This window comes from Rhinolophus sinicus, chromosome 4, assembly GCF_057876585.1.
Source record: "Rhinolophus sinicus isolate RSI-liver-muscle chromosome 4, RSI-T2T, whole genome shotgun sequence".
NCBI lineage: Eukaryota > Metazoa > Chordata > Mammalia > Chiroptera > Rhinolophidae > Rhinolophus > Rhinolophus sinicus.
Window position 1 is genome coordinate 71,991,814 of NC_142504.1, and position 23,898 is coordinate 72,015,711.

General features: G+C 34.3%; 1 protein-coding gene across 8 annotated transcripts in view; it reads left to right on the top strand.

Moving 5' to 3' along the window:
• DLGAP1 (DLG associated protein 1) overlaps positions 1-23,898 on the top strand; it is an 855,894-nt gene that overhangs the window by 105,473 nt on the left and 726,523 nt on the right. For 7 of the 8 annotated variants that reach the window (XM_019755703.3, XM_019755707.3, XM_074340269.2 and 4 more), the window contains exon 2: positions 22,681-22,841. The gene's annotated coding sequence lies outside the window, so the exon portion shown is untranslated. Of the gene's footprint in view, positions 1-11,147; positions 11,263-22,680; positions 22,842-23,898 lie in introns of those variants that run through there. The other variant, XM_074340268.2, reaches the window with a different exon arrangement.

A 23,898-nucleotide genomic window follows, 5' to 3' on the forward strand; every position in this document is an offset into this window, starting at 1 on the left:
GGGTACATATTTGAGGTCCTTCTTTTATAATACTGGTGAGCAAAGGTATAAATTTTCTTCTTAGCCTTGGTTTGCCTGCATCCTATAAATTTTGGTATGTTATACATTAGTTTTCATTCTGTTCAAAATATAGTCTAATTTTCCTTTTTGTTTCTTCTTTGACCCATAGGTTATTCAGAAGTGTTTTGTTTAACTTCCAAATACTGGGAAATTTCTCAGATTTCTTTCTGTTGTGATCATAGAACACACTGTATAGTTGTTATCCTTTAAATGTATCGAGATTACTTTATAGTCTAGCGTACGAGGTCTGACAATTACATTCGTGAACTTGCTACTGTGCACTGACATGGCAGCACTGTACAAACAGCTTGGTAAACTTTTATAACCTTGGTATATCAGTGTCTCACAGTTGTGTTCGTGTCGTTGTGTGGCGGTGTCTTGCTGAGTGCTATTCATTATTGCTGTTGCGTGATTTTGTGGGCCATCGTGAGAATGTCTGAGCTTGAATTAGAGCAACGAACAAACATTAAATTTCTTGTTAAACTTGGCAAGTCTGGAAGTGAAATCAGGGACATGTTAGTACAAGATTATGGGAATAATGCCATGAAGAAAACAACAGTGTACAAATAGATGAAACGTTTTTCCGAGGGGAGAGAATGTGTCACTGATGAAGAGAGGTCAGGATGGCCAGTAACCAACAGAACTGATGAAAACATTGCAAAAATCTGTTGAATTGTATGTCAAAATCTTTGGCTGACTGTGAGAAGCATAGCCAACCAAGTAAACATCGATAGAGAAACTGTTAGGAAAATCTTAACTGAAAATCTTAGCATGAGAAAGATATGTGCAACAATGGTCCTGAAGCAGCTCACTGATGAACAAAAGCAAAGGAGAGTTGAAGTTTGCCAAGACCTTTTGCTGAGGCAAGATGATGATTTAGGCTGTGTTATCACAATGATGAAACATGGGTGTACCAATTTGACCCTGAAACAAAGCATCAATGTGCAAATGAAAGTCAGCCAATTCTTAACGACCAAAAAAGTTCCATCAGTCCAAATCAAGAGTCAAAACGATATTGCTAACCTTTTTTTTATTATCAGAGGGATCATTCATTATGAATTTTTAACCACTGGACAAACAGTTAACGAAGTTTACTATTTGAGAGTGCTGAAAAGGCTGCATGAAAAAGTTAGATGAAAATGATCTGAACTTTTTGCCAACAATTTGTGGCTCTTGCATCATGACAATACACCAGCTCACACAGCACTGTCGGCAAGGGAGTTTTTAGCCAGTAAACAAATAACTGTATTGGAACACCTTCCCTACTCACCTGATATGCCCCCCAGTGACTTCTTACTTTACTTGAAGGTAAAGGAAATACTGAAAGGAAAACATTTTGATGACATTCAGCACATCAAGGATAATACAATGACAGCTCTGATGGCCATTCCAGAAAAAGAGTTCCAAAATTGCTTTGAAGGGTGGACTAGGTGCTGGAGTTGGTGCATACAGTGTTTCCCCCAAAATAAGACCTACCCCAAAAATAAGTTAAGATTGTCAGACAGAAGGACGCATTTAGTACATTATGACGATGTTCCAGAAGAAGATGACATGACTATATTTGAATAAATGTAGATTTTTGTACATGAAAAAATAAGACATCTCCTAAAATATGACCTAATGCATCTTTTAGAGCAAAAATTAATATAAGACCCGGTCTTATTTTCGGGAAAACACGGTAGGTTCCCAAGGGGAGTACTTCAAAGGTGACTGTAGTGATATTCAGCAATGAGGTCTGTAGCACTTTTTTCTAAGAAGAATTCTCAAACTTAATTGGCAGACCTTGTATAGTCTATTTTGGAACATATTCTATGTGAACTTGAGAATTATGTGCATGTTGCAATTGTTAGGGGACGTATTCTGTAAATGCCAGTTACTTCAAGTTCGTTGATACATTGTTCAAAGTCTCCTAAAGCTTGATTTTCTGTCTAGTTCTAGCAATTATTGAGAATGGGGTATTGAGGTTTCCAACTATTATCATCAAATTGTCTGTTTCTCATTTTGACTCTGTCAGTTTTTGGTTTGTGTACTTTGAAGCTCTGTCATTAGGTGTGTAAACATTTATAATTGTTATATACTCCTTTGTATTGACCCTTTCATCATTATGAAATGTTCCTCTTTGTCTCTAGTTAACAATTTTGTCTCAATATCTGCTTGGTCTGATCTTAGTACAGCCACCCCAGCTCTTCAATGGTTACTATATGCATGTTATATGCATATCTATTGCCATCCTTTCACATTCATCCTATTCATGCTTTGAATCAAACTGTGTCTTTACTAGACAGCCTATCGTTCAATCTTGTTCGTGTTTTTTTTTTAATTCCAGATGGACACTCTATATCTTTTGATCATAGTATTTAATTCGGTGATATTTAATGTTATTATTGATATGGTTGAATTTATATCTTTTAATTTCTTTTTCTCTATGTCTCATGTCTTTTCTGTTCCTGTCTTCCTCTTACTTAATGCTACCTTTTGGGGTATTAAATAGATATTTTCTAGTGTGCCATATTAATTCCTTTGTTGGTTTCTTTACTACATTTTAGTATTATTTTTCTCAGAGGTTGCTGTAGAAATTATAATATGCATCTTGATTTACCACAATCCACTTTAGGTTAATATTAATATTAATTTAATTCCAGTAACATTTAGAAATTATGCTGCAATGTAGTTGCAATAAAAAACTAAATACTGAAAGGCACAACAGCTTATATGGACCTTAAGAGAATTATGCTGAGTGCAAAAAGTTAATACCCAAACATTACATACTTTATGATTCCATTTATATAACACTCTTGAAATAACAAAATTATATAGGTAGAGACAAGATTAGTGGTTACTAGGAGTTAGGGATAAGGGATGTGTGGCTCTAAAGGGATAGCACAAAGGAGCCATATGGTTATGGGAAGTTCTGGATTTTGATTGTTCTGTTGGTTACACAAATCCACACATGTGCCTGTCAGTAATATATAATAAGTTTTATATATATATATATATATATAACTTATTATATATTACTATATTACTGTCAGTAATATATAAGTTATATATATAACTTATATATTACTATATATATATAATATTGTTACAATGAATATTATTATATTACATTATACAATGACTGAATATTATTCAATCTTAAAAAAGAAAGAAACCTTGTTCTCTGTGACAACATGGATGAACCTGGGAGACATTATGCTAAGTGAAATAAGCTAGACACAGAAAGACAAATACTGTATGTTCTCACATATACATGTAACCTAAAAAACGTTGAACTCATAGAAGCAAAGAGTAGAAAAGTAGTTAACAAGGGCTAGGGGGTGGAAGAAGTGGGGAGATGTTGGTCAAAGGGTACAAACTTGCACTTATAAGATGTATGTAAGTTCTGGGAATCTAGTGAATAGTATGGTGACCATAGTTAATACTGTATTGTATTCTTGAAAGTTGCAAGGAGAGTAGATCCTAAGTGTTCTCATCACCACACACAAGAATGGGAACTATGTGAGATGATGAATGTGCTGATCAGCTTGATTGTTGTAATCATTTTATAATATATTCATATATCCAATCACCACATTGTACATCTTAAAGATACACAATTGTCATTTGTCAATTATACCTCAGTAAAGCTGGAAAAACACCCAAACTTCTTACCTGAGCTCACTAGGATTGATCAGGTTCCTGCTTTTCCATCTTCATCTTCTGTAACTTTCCTTCCCATTCCCTATGCTGCAAACATACTGGCTTTATGATTTGTTTCTCAAATATGTCACACTCGTCTCTGAAGGCCTTTTTTGCATCTTTTCCTTCTTTTAGAATAATTCTGCCTGCAGGTCTTGCATGATGAGTTTGTTGTAATTTTTCATATTTGTGCTCAAATTGAATAATAACATGATCACCCAATTTAAAGGAGATTCTTCAGTCATTTGTCACCCTATTGTCTTCACAGAACCAATTATTATCTGAAATTATATTGTTAACTTTTTTGTTGGCCTGTATTTTGTTTGTTTTCCTCCAACTCTAGAATATCAGCTTCATAAAAAAGGCATATTGCCTGTTTTACTTTTTTGTATTTTATCCTGAGTATCTAGAAAAGTGCCTGAATCTAGTAGGCCCTTTGTAAAGATTTGTTGAATGAACAGGTTATGCTTTCTGTTATTCTAGCTGATGCTTACAGAAGACAAATTTTTAATTAAAAACTCCAGTCCTGGGCCAGCCCATATATAGATGATGTTTATAACATACCAACTCTCAAAGTATTGGCTAAACTTGAGATGCTATGGGATGAGAGAAAGCTAGAAGCATAGGCACATGCCTCCTACCATCTACATTTCTTAGTGCACTGGGGTTGTGGAATCCTGGAAATAGGGAGCAGATGAGCCCTGCCCTCTGGGGCGGGGGCTCAGTTTGTTGTTCAGTGGAAGGTGCTGTGACTGTGATGTAGTTGGCCATCTGACTGGCAGACATATGAGGTGACATTTGCTGCTCTTGCAGACATGTCAGTCATAGAGTAGAAGGGTTCTCTGTGGTTTTCTTAGAGTACATGCTACTCCAATGCTCCAACTCTCATTTTACTTGGAAGTAGAGAATTACTTGTATAATTGCTTGAGTAAATAATTCATTTGTACCACAGTTATGTATTGAGAGTCTTAAATGTTCCAGGCATGATTTAGACACTGGTAATTCAAAAGGGAAAAAGAAAAAAGCAGACAAAAACTCTTATCCTATGAAGTTTGTTTTCTAATGGGAATCCAAACATAATAAAGAATAAATGGTATGTGTATCATTTATCCTATATATGATATATGTACATATATATATACATATCCTATATATGATATATGTACATATATATATATGTACATATATATATATATATATATATATATATATATGATATACCAGGGGTGCCAAAAATGTATATACATGATTTGTAGTCATCTTTTGTTATAGGTATATATTGAGTATTAAAATTTTAATAGTTTCTTCTTTTCTTAAAATGCATACACATTTTTTTGGCACCTTCTGTGTATGATATATATATGTATAGCATATATGAGGTCTGACAATTAAGTTCGTGAACTTGTTGCAACAATGTTGCTAACCTTTTCTGATATCAGAGAGCTCATTTATTATGAATTTTTAACAACTGGACAAACAGTTAATCAAGTTTACTATTTGGAAGTGCTGAAAAGGCTGCATGAAAAAGTTAGACGACCTGAACTTTTCACCAATAATTCATGGCTCTTGCATCACAACAATGCACCAGCTCACATGGCACTGTCTGTGAGGGAGTTTTTAGCCAGTAAACAAACAACTATTGGAACACCCTCCCTACTCACCTTATCTGGCCCCCAAAATGACTTCTTTCTTTTCCCAAAGATAAAGGAAATATTGAAAAGAAGATATTTTGATGCCATTCAACACATCAAGGGTAATACGATGACAGCTCTGATGGCCATTCCAGAAAAAGAGTTCCAAAATTGGTTGAAAGGGTGGACTAAGTGCTGGCTTTGGTGCATAGCTTCCCAAGGGGAGTACTTTGAAAGTGACCAAAGTGATATTCAGCAATGAGGTATATAGCACTTTTTCTAGGATAAGTTCACAAACTTAATTGTCAGATATATAGTCGTATATAGTATATCATTTATGATGGGGGTGGTGAATCCTATGCAGAACAGTAAGGTATAGAATAATAAGACTCTATCTTAGAAGGTGACATTTGAGTTCCTGAATTGGGAAGGGGGAGGGTTATCTTTGTGGGGGAACAAGAAATGAAGAGTCTTGGTGGCATGTACTTGGTATAGTCTAGAAAGAGCAAGGAGGCCAGTGGACTAAACAGAACAAACAAGTGGGATAATAGTAAGGTATGAGGTCCAGAAAATATAGGGTCTTTTGGAGCAGAGCAATATCATGATATAACTTAAGATTTAGAAATCACTTAGGTCTCTGCACTAGACCTATACTGTAGAGAGCATGGCCAGAGTAGACATATAGAAAACTATTTCTAGAATCCACGCCAAGTATAATAATGAGCTAGATTAGGATGGTAATAGTGAAGGTGGTGTGAAGTGCTTAGATTCAGGATGTATTTTGAAAGCAGAACCAACAGTATTTTCTGACATGATATATGAGAGAATGAGAGGAGAAAATCATGACATCAATATTTTGGCTTTTGTTACAAGAAATACAAAGTTGTCAATTTTGGACATAGGAAAATAATGGAATGGGTATATTTGGTGGCTCATCAGGTGTTTAATTTGGCACATGTAAAGTTTAAGTTGCCTGTTAGTTCTCTATTTGCAATGTAGAGATTTATAATGGCTGTTGGATACAAACATGACATTAAGAGAAGAGTTCTGGACTAGAGATATAAATTTGGGAGTTGTCAGTGGACAGACAATTTTTAAACTGGGCAGACCGGGTAGATTTACCAACAGAATTAGTAGACAGAGAAGAGAAGTCTCTGAGAAATAAAGAGGAAGCTCCAAATGAGACTGAGAAGGAGCCACTCATGAGAGAAAAGGAAAACTAGAAAAGTTGATGAAGTAAAGAAGGTATTAAGGACCAGTGTGATCGCTTCTATCAAAGGTGGCCATTGTGTCAGGAATGACAGATATGCAATGAAGATTAACAACAGACCTCTAGACTGAGGAATGTGGATGCCATTGGTGATCTTGACAAGAGCACTTTAGGTGGAGCTGGTGGAGGGATCAGAGCTGTGATTGGGGCCGATTCGAAACAGCTGTGTAGTGGGAGTGTTAGAGACAGCAAACACATACAACCCTTGAGAAGATTTCTATAAAGGGAGCAGAAGGGAAAGCAGAGAGTAGTAGCTAGAAGAGTATGGAGGATTCAGAGAAGATTTCTCTTTCTTTTTGTAACTTTTTATTTTGAAATGATAGATTTACAGGAAATTGCAAAAATGTACAGGGAAGTCCTGTGTATCCTTAACCCAGTGTCCCTTCAGAGGTTATTAAGATTTTAGCAGTTATACATTCATTCATGTGTATGTGTGTGTTTGTGTGTGATTTATGCAATTTTATCACATATGTAGATTTGTGTAACCACCAGAAGAAATCAAGATCCATAAGTTTCCATAACCACGTGACTCCCACATGCTACCTCTTTAAAGCCACGCATCCCTCATCCCTAACCCCTGGCAACAACTAATCTTTTCTCTACCTGTATAATTTTGTTGAAACCTATGTAACTTTACTAAGCATTGTCACTCCAATAAGCTTTCATTAAAAAAAAAAGAAAAGTAAAAAAAAAAAAAAAAAGAACGTTATACAAATGGAATCGTAGAGTATATAGCCTTTGGGAACTGACTTTTTCACTCAACATAATTCTCTTAAGATTCATCCAAGCAGTATACCTGTCACTAGTTACCATGTTTCCCTGAAAATAAGACCTAGCCATACCATCAGGTATAATGCGTCTTTTGGAGCAAAAATTAATATACGGTCTTATACTATAATAAATATAATATAATAATATAATACCTGGTTTTATTATACTATACGACTGGGTATAATATAATATAATATAATATAATATCAGGTCTTATATTAATTTTTTCTCCAAAAGATTCATTAGAGCTGATGGTCCAGCTAGGTCTTATTTTTGGGGGAAACGGTAGTTCCTTTTAATTGCTGAATGGTATTCCATGGTATGCATTTACCTATTGAGGGATATCTGGACTGTTTCCAGTTTGGGGCTATTATGAAGAAAGTTGCTCTGAACAATTGTGTACAGGTTTTTATGTGAACATAAGTTTTCATTTATCAGGGACAAATGCCCAAGAGTGCAATTGCTGGATAGTATGTTATTTGCATGTTTAGTTGTATAAGATGCTACCAACATGTTTGCTAGAATGGCTGTACAATTGCACATTTCCACCAGCAATGTATGAATGACCCAGGTTCTCCACATCCTGACCAGCATTTTGTGTTTTCACTCTTTTTTATTTTAGCTATTCTGATGTGTGCATAGGGAGAGATTTCTTTTTAAGACGAGATTAATTGCAGAAAAGTCGGAGCTTACCTGTACCTCCAGCTTGAGGATTGTTAAAACCCTGCCCATATTTTAAAATATTGAACAGCTTCTGTGACGTGTATATATAGATCTGATGTTTGTTTAAAAGAAGATTGTGCTTAGTAGATATGGAGATGTGGAGATCTTCTCAATCTGTGCCATGAAGGACAGTGAGCTGTGCTTTTCACAGAGCACTTCCGCCCCCGTACGGGTCGTCAGTAGGAGCAATAGCCAGTGCGCATTTTTATTATGCCTCTGCTTGAAAGCTGATTCATCTGAGTCATACACACTTGGGTACTAAAACTACTCATCCCCTAGGGTGAAATGTGATGGCAGCAACCTAGGAATTGTACCTTTGGGTTCTTGTATTGTTTTAATCTATAGATTTTATTTGTCAAAGGGACAGAGATTATTTAACTTCAAAGTGCCTACAAGTTGATGCAAGCTTAATACCGATGAGCCCAATACTAACCTACAGGATAAAAAAAAAATTTTGAAAAACAGTTTAGAAAAAAATATATAGTTCAATATATGTACATTAATATATACAAAAGTAATATATATTATATATAAATAATATATTATGCATATTATTTTTGTATATATTATATATTTAACTATATGTTTAAAATATAGAGGTTCAAGATTTCTACGTTTTTAGATGTAAAATGCTTTTCATTCTTATTCTGAAAATAATGTTTCCTCTAATCTAAATTTGTTTACCATAAAAAAACATTAACCGGAAGCAAAAGGCTGCAGAGAGTTTTTTATATTGAAGAGGAAATAATCTTGCGATGGAGAAAGCAAGATCTGAAAAGTGTCAATCCCGGCTGCAGCCTTGTGGGGACCAGAAGGAGGCTGTGCTGTGGTTGTTTTCCTCAGTGTGGGGCTCCCTCTTGAAGCTGCTTGTAATAACTTGACTGAACAGATGTTGCCATTTCAGGTCATTTGAATCATGTCAGCTGGGGAAGGGCGGTCCACAATGTATCCTGACTTGCTGCCTCATGCTCAGCGGGATGCCATTATTGAGTGTACCTATCCCCTGGGACCTACAGAGAAAGGAAGAACAAGATAAAACAAACAAAGCATGAGATAAGTAGCCCAGTATTCTGAAGGCAGAAAGTGAACAGTTCAATACCAGAAACTTCAGTGTGTGGTGATTTGTATTTTAAATGCTATGAACTCTTGACATAATAATTTAAAGCAGGAGAGTTTTCTAAGAGCTAGACTTGTTACCCGAATACTTGCTTTCTGGACACTGTACTTGATGTATAGCTTTTTGACATTCAATTCTGCATGCCAAAAGACTTTTCAGGAGTTAACGAAGGAGCATCTACAATATGATAATTGTCATATCACAGAGGACGTTAGTGTTTAACCATAGTGAAGGCTCAAAAAGTCACAAGTAGTCCCTCTTCTCTAAGAATTTAGAGCCACACATACAAAAGTAATGGAGAGTCACATACAGAGGATCACTGATAAATATTAAGTCAAATAAGAATAAAAGATTACACATTTCCATAAAATACTGTTCATGACTGTTTTAAGGACAAAAGTCAAGAGTGTACAGAATTCTGGGTAGTGGTTATTGGAGGAGGAAAATGTTGGCTTTTCTTAACTCAAATGAAAACTTGATGGAAAAGACAAGATGTATTAAGGTGTGTGGCCAAGTGAATAGGAGATTATGTGACTCCTAGGAGATGAAGGAAATTCCAGGCATCAGAGGCTACTTTATAAAACAAACAGGAATCACAGGACATTTATCTTTGTTTAAGTAAAGCCTCTAGTTTCCTATGTGCATGTGTATCCCTCAGAGCAACAGAACAGTGACTTACAATTAGCACGTGCTAAGTAAATGTCATTAGCTTGATCAACAGGCCTTTCAAAAGGCTGAGAGGATGACTTTTCAATCCATGGTAAGAGAAAGCGGTAGTGATGAATGTACTAACTTTACATACATATGAGGAGTAATGTGTTGGGGGAAAGGAGAGTTTTGGGAGCATTTTTCTCTGAAGGCTGGGATTCTAGGCATGTATAATAAAATGTGTCTGTCATATTGTGATAGAATCTAGAAACTGGATGCAATTCTTCCCTTTAGATTGCATGAGAGAACCATCAAAGTCAGATAAGAAAGAAATATGGCTAGAGATAGAGAGGTCTGTTCTTGTTTTGATGAAGTTGGCAAATACCTGAGAGATTAAATAAGGGGTTTGATGTTATTGCAAAAGTTGTGCAAACTTTTCTAGAAAAGCACTATGAATATTTTTCTTCAATGATGATCTTATTGTTGGTCACATTTTAGTGCCTCATAGGTTTTTTTTAACAGATTTGTAAATTGTGAGCACACAAATCTGTGAAATGTGATTCTTGTTATTGCTTATAACAGAAAGAAAAAAATCACTTACATGTTTCAAATACTTGTATACCAAAATGAAGCCCTTACTAAAGAAGAGTACAGAGTTTTAAATCTTAACATAGTGCAAACAAAATGTATAAAATAAAATAAATTTGAGCCTAGTATAGCCTAAACATGATTTAAATTAATAATTACATTTGTACATTGAATCTAGCTTATTCATGATGAAACTCTAATATTTTGATAAATGATTACTTATTCAGACCTGTCTTTATTCAAAGGAATCAAAATAAACTGAAGCAGAAACACATGATTTTATGTATTGATTTTTTTTCAGTTTATTTTCAAGAGCTATAGATTTAAAAATATCTTATTGCGCTGTGCATATATGTATATTTTAAAGTTAGAAAGAGAAGTCTATTAGGTAGATTTTGAGTCAGAATGATATAAAATTTTAGCATGTGTAATTAAATTATTTATCTCGGAGCTCCTAAGAACTTACAAATGTGACTCTGGAATAAATAAGTGTGGCTATTTTTGTAAATTCTTACAAACCAAAAAACTCCTCCCCAAATATGTCAGGCTTAATTTTCTGCTCTGTGGAGCACAGCTAGTAGAGTAGCAAAGCCCACTGACATTTTCCACAGTGTGAGTTGCCAGCCATTAGAAGCCTGTGGCAGCGCTTGAATCTACAGCAAACAAGCTAACAATTGGTTGAAGACAGGATTATGTAATTCTTTAATATTCCTTTCTGTGGTGTTCACATCATTGTTGGAGAGAATCATAAAGGCAGAAGACTGTCTGCTAAGGTAGCATTTTCTTATAGCTTTGAACTGATATAGTCTTTATGCTTTTCTGCAGGTTATTTTGGTTAATCTCTCCATCTTTTGCTAAATTTCTAAAGCAATGGACCATATTTGAGTATGCTCACCTCACTGTGTATCAGGGCCATGATTTTAGTGGTCATTGTTTTTGCAAAATGGCCTATATTAATTCCAAAGTCTCCTGGAGAGATTAATTAGTAAGACAATAACATGTCGCAATCTGGGTTCTAATAATAGTTAAGTAATTAGCTCCAACTTACAAATGGAAACATTGGTAATGGCAGTAGGAAGAGTTAAATTCAGAGGAACTGAGAAACTATTTATATTCTGTGACTTCAGTAGAACAAAAGTCAAAAGAGAACCTCTAAAGTATAACGGAAAAAAATATTTGTATTTTAAGAAGCTCTATTTAAGTTCTAGGGGAAATATGATTATCCAAATGGTCCTATTACAGCTTCTCGTTTTTTCGTGTGTTTTTTTTTTTTTTTTTTTTTTTTTTTCTGGATCTATAAATGTATATGCACAATAATGCTTCATTTACCTGATGAAAGTGTTGAACAGAAGGGTGATAAATAAGTAAATTCTCTGGGTAATTGGAACATATCCTAACTGCCAGATTTAACTTATTTTTTATTTTGCTTATTAAAATTGAATGTATATGTATTTCCTGGTTTTTTCTTAAGAGACTTCGATCATAATTGAACTTTTTCTTTTTGTCTTTAAGGGCGTTACCTTATGGGATTTTGGAAAACAATATATTAATATCCAGCCATGTTCAAAACATTGTATTATAAGCCCTTTAGTTGGTATGATGGCTAAGAGAGATCCTGAAATCAAGCATTCTATTAGTAGAAATCAGTACTTGTGAGGCTAGTACTCACATTTCACATGTTGACTATAGATTTAGTTGTATTATAACTCCATGTGTCCCACAACAGAATGTGACATCCTTAAGGAAAGGAGTTGTTATACATGTATATATACATATACATATACATATACATATACATATACATATACATATACATATACATATACATATACATATACATGCATCATATTAGGAGATAACATTTTCTCCTATTTTTTGAGAAGAAAGAAACACTGAACAGATGGAATAATCAGCATTTATACTAAAAGCCAGAATATTATCTTTACTTGTTCTACAAAGTAATAAACAGACAGATAAAGCATCCATTTTCAGCAAAGGAGAATAAAAACAGTTCTTTTTCTTCTATAATTTTATGGAGACATGTATTCTCAGATATTAATACTTGGTTTTAATTGCATCCTTTGGAAACTTGTCTGATAATGGGGCATATTTAAACTATGAAACCGTGACAGAAGGGTTCATTCAAAAAATGTTTTTGCTCTTAATTTCCACTGAATTATAACCTACATACAGTAAAGTCCATAAATCTTAAGTGTAAAGATTGGTAAAATGATGGGTGAATACACCTGTATAACCCCCAATAATATAAAGATACAGAATATTATCACCAGCCCAAAGAACTCCTTTGTCATACCTCCTAATGACCCCTAACATAATCACTATAAATGCACTTTTCTACTATAAATTAGTGTTATCAGATTTTTAATCTGTATTAATGGAATGATACAATAACTTTGCTCTCTTGATATTTTTTTTATTCCCTATTATCTCTGTGGGATTGATCCATGTTTTAGGCAACAATAGTTTGATCTTCTTTATGTCTGTAGAACAATTTTATAAATATAGCATCATTTGTTCATCTCTTCTGTTATTGATAAACATTTGCCTTCTTGCTGGGTTTTGGCTTTCATGAGTAAAACAACTATGAAGATTCGCTGCACATCTTTTGGTGCACACACATACTATTCCCTTGATTATATACTTAGAAGTGGATTTATTGGTGAAAGGCTATGCATCTGTTCAGCTTTAGCCACACCGTCTTCCAAAGTTATTGAACCAATTTACACTTGGGCCAGTCACATATGAATTCTGCTTTCACCATATCTTTACCAACACTAGGAATTATTGGGTTTTGTGATTTTAGCTATTTTCCTAGAAGTTATCTTGTTCACCTTTCATGTTAGTCTATAATCCATCTGACATTATTTTAATGTTTAATGTTTTGGATACGGTGTAAGTGATCAAGATTTATTATTTTTTTCACAAGCATTTTTCATTTATCAAGCATCCTTTATTCAAAAAACCCAATTCATTGTTTCCCCCTGTCATTGAGATGGCATCTTTGTTATAAATCAGGTGACAATATATGTGTGGATGTGCTTCTTGACTGTCTGTTTTACATGTTACTGTCATAAATTTTTTCTTAGACTTTATTTACTGTAGAGATGCCCTCATTTTAATATGGTAGTGCTAAATTTTATTTTTCTTCTTAATCAGTTTTATTAAGCATTTCTGGAAACAATTTTTGGCATAGTTGGTTTTTTCCATTATATCTTCTTTCAACTCAGTTGATTTTTGTACTCATTATTATTCATTCCTTTCGTCTATTATCTTTGAATTTAGTTTGCTCTTCTTTTTCTAGGTGCTTTTAAAATGTTTTTAAACTTTCATTTTGAACTAAGTTGAATTGCAAAACATTTATAAAAATATTACAGCATTCCCATAATCCCATCACCCATCTTCACTGAATGTCAGCATCTCACATAACTGTGGTACAATTATAAAATCATGAAATTAATATTGAAAAAGTCTATAAACCTTCTTTAAATTTTGCAAATTGTGCCACGAATGTTTTTCTTCTTCTTTTTTTTTCGTTTAGGATCAAATTCAGGATCATGTATTGCATTTATTTTTGTTTTTCAGTTATATCAAGCTATGTTTTATTTTTATTTTTTATTTTTTTATATTTAAGTTTCAGGTGTACAAAACAACATAATGATTAGACACTTACACCTCTCACAATGTGATAACCCCTCCCCCAACCTGCTACCCCGCTGACATCATATATAGCTGTTACAATACCATTGACTATATTCCCTATTCTGTGCTTTACATCGCATGCATTGCATTCAGTTTTCATGTCTCTTTATTCGCTTTTGATTTGGGGAACTTCCCTGGACTTTGTCCCTCTTCATGATCTTAATATTTGGAAAAGTGCTAGCCAGTTAATTTGCAGAATACCCCTCAATTTGAGTCTATCTGATTTTTCTTCATGATATAATTCAGATTACTCATTTTTAGCAAGAATATCCTAGAAGTGAAGATGTGACCTCAGTGCATCATATTAAGAGGTTAGTGATGCATCTCATTCCTGGTGATGTTAAGTTTGAACACTTGATAGAGGTGGAGTCTGTAACTGTTCCCCAGTATAATTTACATATTTTCTTGTATAGTTAATAAATATCTTTCGGGGAGACAGTTTGAGACTGTGCAAATATTCTGTTTTCTCATAGACCTTTACCTACTAATTTTAACCTCCATCAATGATTCTTGCTTCTGCAACAATTATTACTATGGTGTTTGCGAGATGGTGATTTTCTATTTGCATCATTCCCTCTGTATTTATTAATTGAATTCTACTGTAAGGAAGAACTTCATCCTTACGCATTCAAATGCTGACTCGTACGGAATCAAGGATATATATTTTATACCATGAGATGAAATTAATTATTGTTATTTAGTTTGTTGTTCACTTTATCCTAGGTTTGGCCATTGGGAGCCCCTACAGGCTGGCATCTCTGTCCTTTTGACATGCCATCACATTTTGAGCACTTGCTTACTTTCTGGCACAACAAGATCTTTGTGGGCTCATCTTGCTTCATTCTCTCATCATGCTTATCTCTGCATCATTCCTGAAGTTGATGGTTTCTACAAAGATTTTGGTTCATTTTATTGAAGAAGAGTATTTGGAAACCAATATCTGGATTTCAGGTGTGCTCATTGATCTTCTGCCATTGCTTTTAGGTCCTCTCTTACCTGACAGAACTAGGAACTAGGACATATATGTATATATACAAACACACATACACAATCTACAACTGTTTTATATTTATTTGTGGATACACACACATATAGACACAATCATGAATTCATATTGATATATCTGATTCCAGTCCAACATCACATGTTTCATTCCAGTCAAATCTCATCTATTATTAATAACTCCTCTTTTTAACATTGAGAAACCTCACTCTCATTATCATAAATATATTAATTATTTACTCAATCTGAAAATACAGGTAAAGTAGTTTCACAACTGCAATTTCATACATCTGTGGAAAACCATCTCTTTAACTAGAATACTATATATGCGCAAAGTTCTTTTTGTCTTTAGCTTTAGAATACGCAATCATATTACTGTTTCTGAAAGTTGCTTAGATCTATTCTTTCCCATTCCCTTCAGTGGTTATGTTACTTATTTGTAATGGAATGTATATGAAAACTATTAATTTCTGAATATTGGTTCATATTGTTTTGCCTTATTAAATTATTTTATTATTTGAGGTAATACTGTTATCAATTCTTTAGCATTTTCCAGATATCACGTCATCTATAAGTAGAAATTGTTTGACCTCTTCTTTACCAATTCTTATACCTCTAAGTGATTTATTTTGATACCTCTAATTGCATTTGGTAACACTTTCAGTACAATAGTGAACAATAATGGAGATACTGGGCATCCTCCCCCATTCCTTATCTGAGTAGAAATGCTTCTGGTATTTTTCCATTAAGTAAGAAACTGGTTTTGAGATTGAGGAATATAAACTTTTTTTTTTTTTTTTTATGTTAAGAAAGTGTCCATCTCTCTTGTTTTCTTGAGTGTTTTTATAATGAACGAATGTTGAAATATTGTTATATATGGAGATTACTATATGGCATTTGATACTAACAGGTTTCCTAATATGAACCAACCTAGCATTTCTAGAATAAATCCCACTTGTTTGTATGCATTATTTTCTTAATACGATATTGTATTCTGTTTGAAGATAAATATATTATGGTACAATCATAGCATATAGCAGTAAGGATAAACAAACAAACTGGACAAATTTTGCATACTCATACTGCTGAGTGAAACAGGTGTCAAAAAATGCTTTGTTTTCTTTACTCACTAACTCTCAATACTTAACATTGTATTAATACTACTATTCTGAGTACTTCAAGTATGTTGAGGTTTTCCCACAACAAGCAATTCTCAGATTCTCCAGATTCCAGCTGGGTGTCCTACAATTTTACTCAATTCTTATACTGTCTACCAGGAGATGGCATTAGCCCTTAGGTTAAGGGCTCTATCCCACAAGACTGTCCTCCTCTCCTTCAGATGCCAATTACAAGTCTAGGTTTTTACCTGTGTTTCTGGCAAACAGTCTGTAAATTGAAGGTTTGCATGACCCCCTCCTTGGGTTTGATTAATTTGACAGGGTGGCTCAGAGAATTTAGCACAACAGGTTACTTACTAGATTATCACTTTATGACAAAGGATATTAAAAGGTTTGAATGAATAGCCAGATGAGAGGTATGTAAGGCCAGATTCGAAGGGTCCTGAGCATAGAAGCTTCTGTCCACGTGGAGGTTAGGGTATACCACCCTCCCAGCATGTGGATGGGTTCTTGTTTACCAGCCTGGAAGCTCTCTGAACCCAGTCTTTTTGGGGTTTTATGGAGGCTTCATTCCATAAGCATCACTGATGAAATCATTGGCCATTGGTGACTGATTCAACTTCCAGGCCCTCTTCTCCCCCTGGAGGTCAGAGTATGGGGCTGAAAGTTCCACTGCTAATGAAGTGGATGGTACCCCTTGCAACCAGCCTCTATCCTTAGAGGCTTTCAGAAAGTCACCTCAGTAACAAAAACTCAGATGTGATTGAAAGGGGCTTGTTATGAATAATAAGACACACATTTCACCATCATCACTCTGGAGCTATAGTTCACGTACTGGAGCTATTTGAGGATAAAAGACTAAATATTATAACAAAACATTGTCCCATTGCTCTTATTGCTTAGGAAATTACAAAAGTTTTAGGAACTCTGTGCCAGGAACAAAAGGAAAATCAAATATATATTTCTTATTACTGTTAAAAAACAAAATTCAACTGAGTAAATTTAAAAATTTAATTGGCTTTATTCATTCAGTGATTCATGAATCAGGCTGCATCCCATATGGTAAATAGAAAGGAGCTCGAAGGAGCTGTAGAAAGTGAATACTTTTATAGGCAGAAAGGAGGAGGGACTAAGAAAGCAAATTGTTTCAGACAAGGTCATCTTCCTTAAGGGCAACCTCACTAGTGCTGACCAGGAAATTCCACACCGACTGATTAAGATTACATTCCTGGGAGAAACTGAAACTGTAATTAGGTTTGATTTTAAGTCTCAGTTTGGTGACTTGGGCTTAGCACAAGTGACTCCATTTTGGACCTGACGTCTCTTTTTTAACATTATAAATCATAACATCATAGAGGACAGACCAAAAAATATTCAAACTGTATGATTCCATTTACATAAGTTTAATAAATAGGCAAAACTAGTATATGGCCTTATAAGTGAGATTATTGTGACTCTATTGGGTGCGGAGTGGACACTGGGAAGGGGCATAATTGGTAATGCTCTGCTTCTTGATCTGGATACTGGTTTCAAGGGTGTGTTTAATTTAAAATATTCAGTATAGTGAATAATTATGGTTTCTTATTTTCTATATGTTATAGTACAATTAAATTTACTTAAAGGGAAATAAAGAGAGAGAAAGAGAGAAGAAGAGAAGGAGGGAGTAGGGAAAGAAGGAAGGAAGGGGGGAAAAGAAAAAAGAAGAAACTATAATGGAAAAAATGAAATTTTATTCACAATAATTTTTATAATTCATTGGAATAATTTTCATGAGGAATATACATTACAAAGAAAGCTATAACATTTTAACTGAGAGATATGAAATAGACTTAAAATGTTGAATAGACATAATATATTCTTAGATGGGAAAAGCAAATTTTATAAAGATGTATCTTCTTTCCAAATTCATGTTTGATAAACTTTCCAACTGAACTTCTTTGGGATATTTTGGGAAATTGACAAAAATATTATACAATTCATTCAGAAAAATAGATGTGTGAGCAAAATGATGAAAATATATTAAAAAACAGCAGGGATGATTTATAGGTTAAGTGTCATATTGGATATTTAATGTAATTTAAATCAGCAATAATTAAGAATGTTACATTAGCAAAAGTATAATGTAATATTAGAAGAAAATAGTAACTTGAAATTTGAAATATAACAAATATATTCAAAAATGGATATATGATAAATATATTTAAGAATTTAATATATAACAAAAGATACTGTGTCACTGATTACCAATTTGGAAGAAAAAATCACTTATCCTTAGCTTCACACTGTATATTAATGTATTCTACATGGTTTAAATAGTTTTATATTAAAAAGCATTGTCTTAGTCTGACTGCTATAACAAAATGCCGTGGATGGCTTAAACAACAAGACATTTATATACCACAGTTCTGGAGGTTAGAAGTCTAAGATCAAGGTGCCAGCAGATTCAGGTCTTGGTGAAGGCCCTCCCTTGGCCTGCAGATAGGTACCTTTCTGCTGTGTCCTCAGATATCTTGAGGGGAAGCTCTGGTTTCTCTTATAAAGCATTAATTCTATCATGATTTTTCCAACCTCGTGACTTCATCTAAACCTAACTACAAGGCCCATCTACAAATTCCATCACATTGGGGATTAGTGTTTTAACAAGAATTTAGTAGGTGGGTGGGAGGGACACAATCTAGTCCCTAACAAACACGAATCACTAAAATTAGGGGAAAAAGAATACTAAACAGATATTAAATTTCCAGAAAGGGCATACTAAGTACAAGTTTTATCAGTCATCAAAGAGTGATATATTTGACTTCAAAATATTTTAACAATTTGCATTCAAATTAATTCAATAAATATTTATAGCGTGCTCCCTCAGTGATAGGCAATGTACCAATATTGGGGACACAGCTGTGAATAAGGGAAACAGCGCATGCCCGGTGTTTTGTGGGGGAGAAAGTTGGGAGTAGGGGCACCTAGCATTCCTGAGGTGTCTGGGATAGCTTCCTGAAGTGACTTCTATGAGGTTTCCTGGGGAAAGAGCAGTTAGATAATCAGGTGTAGATCAAAATTGCAGATGGACTGAAGAATTTCAGACAGAGAGAGCAGCGCCTGGCAAAGCTTTGAAGTGGGAAGTATAATCGGCTTTTAATGAGACTGTTCTCCTTGCCTTAACATTTTGCCTCCATACCTGAGAACAAGGGATAGTTAATGTCGCACATATGAGTATATGTTAAAGACAAACATGCTTGCAGGAATGGCTGGAAGACAGTTGAATTGGTGTCATCTCCAGTTTAGATTGCTAGAAATTTGAAAGTTTTTTTGAAGAGGATTTGTAGAAAGAGAAATTACTTTGGCTTTTCATTCTCTAAAGCCAAAACTTGGAGAGGTACTGAGAAAAGTGTCAGAGGTTGGGAATGTTGAATGAGTTACTCACATAAGGAACAAAATTTATTCACTAAATGAACAATGAAGGATGCCCAGGATGGTGCTAGATGATAAGAATGGGTAGAACACAGAAGAGCTGAGAAGTATGAACTTCAGAGAGACTGGAGTTTCTGAATGTTACCAATGTTGGAAATTATGGAATGTTTCTGATTCCTGAGAAGCTGTGATGAAAGAAGTGTCATCTCAGGAGAACATTCCAAGGGGTTCCAAATAATTCATTCCAGCAGTTCCCAAGTGAATGGTGGGGGTAGGGGAAGAAAGGAGGGAAAGAGGACAGTGAAGGGAAGGAGCTAGGGTAGAAAAACAGGCCACTCTGCATTGATTGGGCTTTAAAGGGACCTTCTTCCAGATGAACATGAACACGGAGTTCCTAAGTCCCTCCCACAGGAGAGAAGTGGCAGCCGCCTGGGGCTGATGGGTGATAGTGACAAGCGTGGAAGAGGCCATGCAGATTAGCATGATGAACAGGAATATTCCAATAGATTAAGTATAACTCTAACTAGGCAAAGGGTACAAAAAGATAATTGAAGGAAGAGAAAACAAATATGATAACAAAAATAAGCAAACATGTTCATCATCATCGCAAAAAGTAAGTTAAAATCAAAGCAAACTACAAAATTAATTTTCTTTGTCTGTCAAATACCAAATATTTAAAAATATACAGAGGGTGCCACGAAAATGTATACACATTTTAAGAAAGGAAAAAACTATATCAATTGTAATGCTGAACATATACCAATAACAAAAAGATGAATACAAGTCACATTTAACTTCTGCAATTACAAGAGGTGCTCAAAGGTGGTTACCATCAGCGTCCAGACACTTCTGATTATGGCGAACTACTGCTTGAGCATAGATAACATCTCTTAAAATGTGTATATATATATTTTTGGCACCCCCAGTATTCCAACCAGTAACAGCAATGGTGTGAAACTGCTTGAAGTTCTCAGTCACTACTGGTACAAATACCACATTCTAAGAAGACAGTCTATTGACAATATACATGAAGACTTTAAAAATGATATTAATATATTAATTTTACTTTTGAGAGTGAAACATATTTATTAAAAACTATGAGTTAAGAATGCAGATGCTGGAGTTAAACTTTCTGGATTCAAGTCACAGTTTTGTAACTTCTTACCTATGTGGACTTAAACAAGTCACGAAGTTTCCTTGTGCCTCGGTGTCCTTATCTGTAAAATGTGATTAATTATGGCACTTACCTTGTTAGGGTATTGGAAGGATTATTGTAAGTAAAGTAGTTAAAATAATAAGTCTGTCAAACGGTAAGCACTATATAAGACTATGTTACTATTACTTTAGCTCCACAACTACTCATCTAAAATTTAAGGGTTTCAAAATTCAGACCTTTTTAGATTTAGGTAGTATGGGATATATAGGTTATATTATATATGCTTCCCGGTATGTTCTGGGGTAGGACCCTGTAATCAAACCCATTAATATTTCTAATGTGAATTTTAAGAGTTTTCATGTTGTGTCATAAATAATGATGATGAGCGGCCTCGTATCAGGGCAGGTCAGATTCAGTCAGGTTTTCCTACCAGTTGAGACACAGGAATGTCCTCTCTTCAAGAGATTTTTTTGGAGTTTGGTATAGACAAAAGATATTAGAGATCTGTATCCCATAAAAATAAAATGCTAAAATTGAAAATTTTATTTTTAAATGTATGTTATTGCATTATTTAATAAAGAAAATGTTTACAAACTATTAAACCTTGAACTGTTTATATTATATCTTAATATAAACAGGGCACAGAATTGTGGTATATATCTAGAAAAAGCAACTAACCAAACAAAAATAGTCTAAAGGAAAATATACTGTAATATTAGCAATGACTGTGATGATGTGGTGGAATTATGATTGAACATTTTTATTTTATACTTTTTGTAGATTTTTAATAAAGATAATTTTATAATGAAAAAACTTTTTTTCATTAAATTGACTTTAGTACAGTTTTAATCTGTAAATTTGACTATAAGCAATTTGAAAAAGTTTTCTTTTTTGTAAGTTATCTTTTTATGGTGGTAAATGTCACTATAAATCAATCCTTCATGATAGAGAGGTAGACAGAGAAATTTCTTTAAATATTGTTTTAATTTTTTTCATGTCCTGAACTTCACTGGCTAATTTTAGTCTCAGTCAATCTGTCTCCTAAAACTTGGTGTAAGTTATGTAGGTCAAGTTTATAAAAAATAGTATCGCGTTTTAACTTCCATTAAGTGTTAAATTTGATATATTTGCTATTATGCTATGGACAGCATCAAAATATGTCATATCGCCCCTCAAATATGAAAGCGTTCAGAAGTAGCAAGGACTTTGAAAAGCAGATTGACATGGTTTAAGCCCCAACTCCCCTGCTTTCTTGTTGTCAACTTTGATCAATTGCTAATCCCCTGAATCTCAATTTCCTTCCTTGTAAAACAGAAATAATAACATCTCATTTGAGGATTAAGTAAGATAATTTCCTTAAAGCACCAATCCAGTGCTTTATATTTATATATTGTTTGCTCAATAAATGGACATTCTTTCTGTCTTCCTTCCTAGTTTTAACTGAGAACAGAAAAAATGAGGGAAGAAATAAAATAACTAGTCTTCATTGAGCACTGCTAAAAATCCTTAACTTGTATTTAACCAGTTACTTTTTTCAGTCCTGTGCAGAAGACCTACACAGCTTGTCCAAAAAGCAAGCTGTGTTCTGGCTGAGCAGTGATGTTAAGCTTGCTCATCTGACCCAGAGCCCATCCTCTTGATGACTAGACTAGCCTGCCTCTAAATTATGAGTTAAAAGATAAGAGTGAGGCTGCTATTCATGAGTTTAACATGTGTAAGTAATATTGAAAAAGTAACTATGAAGCTCTGTTAACAGACTTGCATTCCTTTTTTGTTCTGTATTTCAGCACATGGTGAAGGTGCTTTGGAGAGCCTTCTGTGATTACAACTCACATCTTTTCCTGGGACACTCTCTTGAAAGGATCAGCGGACATCCAATTTACTCAGATATAATCCCAGATTAATGGAGTTGTTGCAGAGAAGATTACACTTGTCTCACTAAGACTGGGTAAGAGTTTTAAAATACACTTACTGTTTTGTGAGTGATATTTTATGTCATGACCTGTTCTGAATTATTTCTGCCTTGTTTGAAATTGGAAAGTTATATTAACTAAGTAGACACTTGGTGGAGGGCAAAAAAATAGATTACTACCAAATGGTACATTGATTGATATGTTTTTTTCTATTAGCTAAGCATATGCTGATGTATTTGAAGATGTTTTTATTACTTAGGTAAAGTATAAGGAGTTAACATTTAGTGCAAGGGGAATTTAATGACAAGCATTCTTCTCTTAAAATATAACTGCAAGCGTTTTTATGAAACCTGTAATTGCTACAGTCTGTTGTTTCTACTGCTATAAAATCAATAACTGTAAAATAGAAAGGCTATCTCTTTGAAACTGGTTATGATGAAAATGTACCTATTATGATCATGTTTATGTCAATGTTTCCCTTACTGGGAGCTTCTCTTACCTGTATTTCTAGTGCATATAACCTTACTTCTGCATCTTTTCCTCAACGCCAAAATTATCTGTTCCAATATACTAAATTGCCAGTCGTTCCAGTTGAGGTTAGTTAACAGAGTCTTGGAACTGGAGAAAGACAGTAACATTGAATCAGATGGCAGAACAGGAATAGTTACTGCAGGGAATACATAGATGGGGGAGATGAAGAAGATGAGCAAAGGTGATTCCGTCTCTTTGAAATACACTCCAGTGACTGCCATGAGGACAGAAGCTAAAGAATGAAAATAGGTGCTTTTGCTATGACATGAATTTGTCTTGGGTGGATAGATGTTGAGAAAAAAAGTCATCCAAGGTTTTTCTTCTCAAGCATACAAGTTATTCTGCATCTCAAATACTTGAGTTTCAAGATGAGTTAGTACCTGTTAGACATAAATAGACATAAATAGGTATTTATGGCCTAGACCTCTTGGGATCTGTACTCACCTAAAATGGGTAACAACTTTTCAAGTATTTTATGCACACTGCAGGGAAGGAATATCCCAAAAGTTTCTAGTGAGCAAAGCCTGATAAAGGGAAACAGGAAGGTTAAAGTTCTGTAAA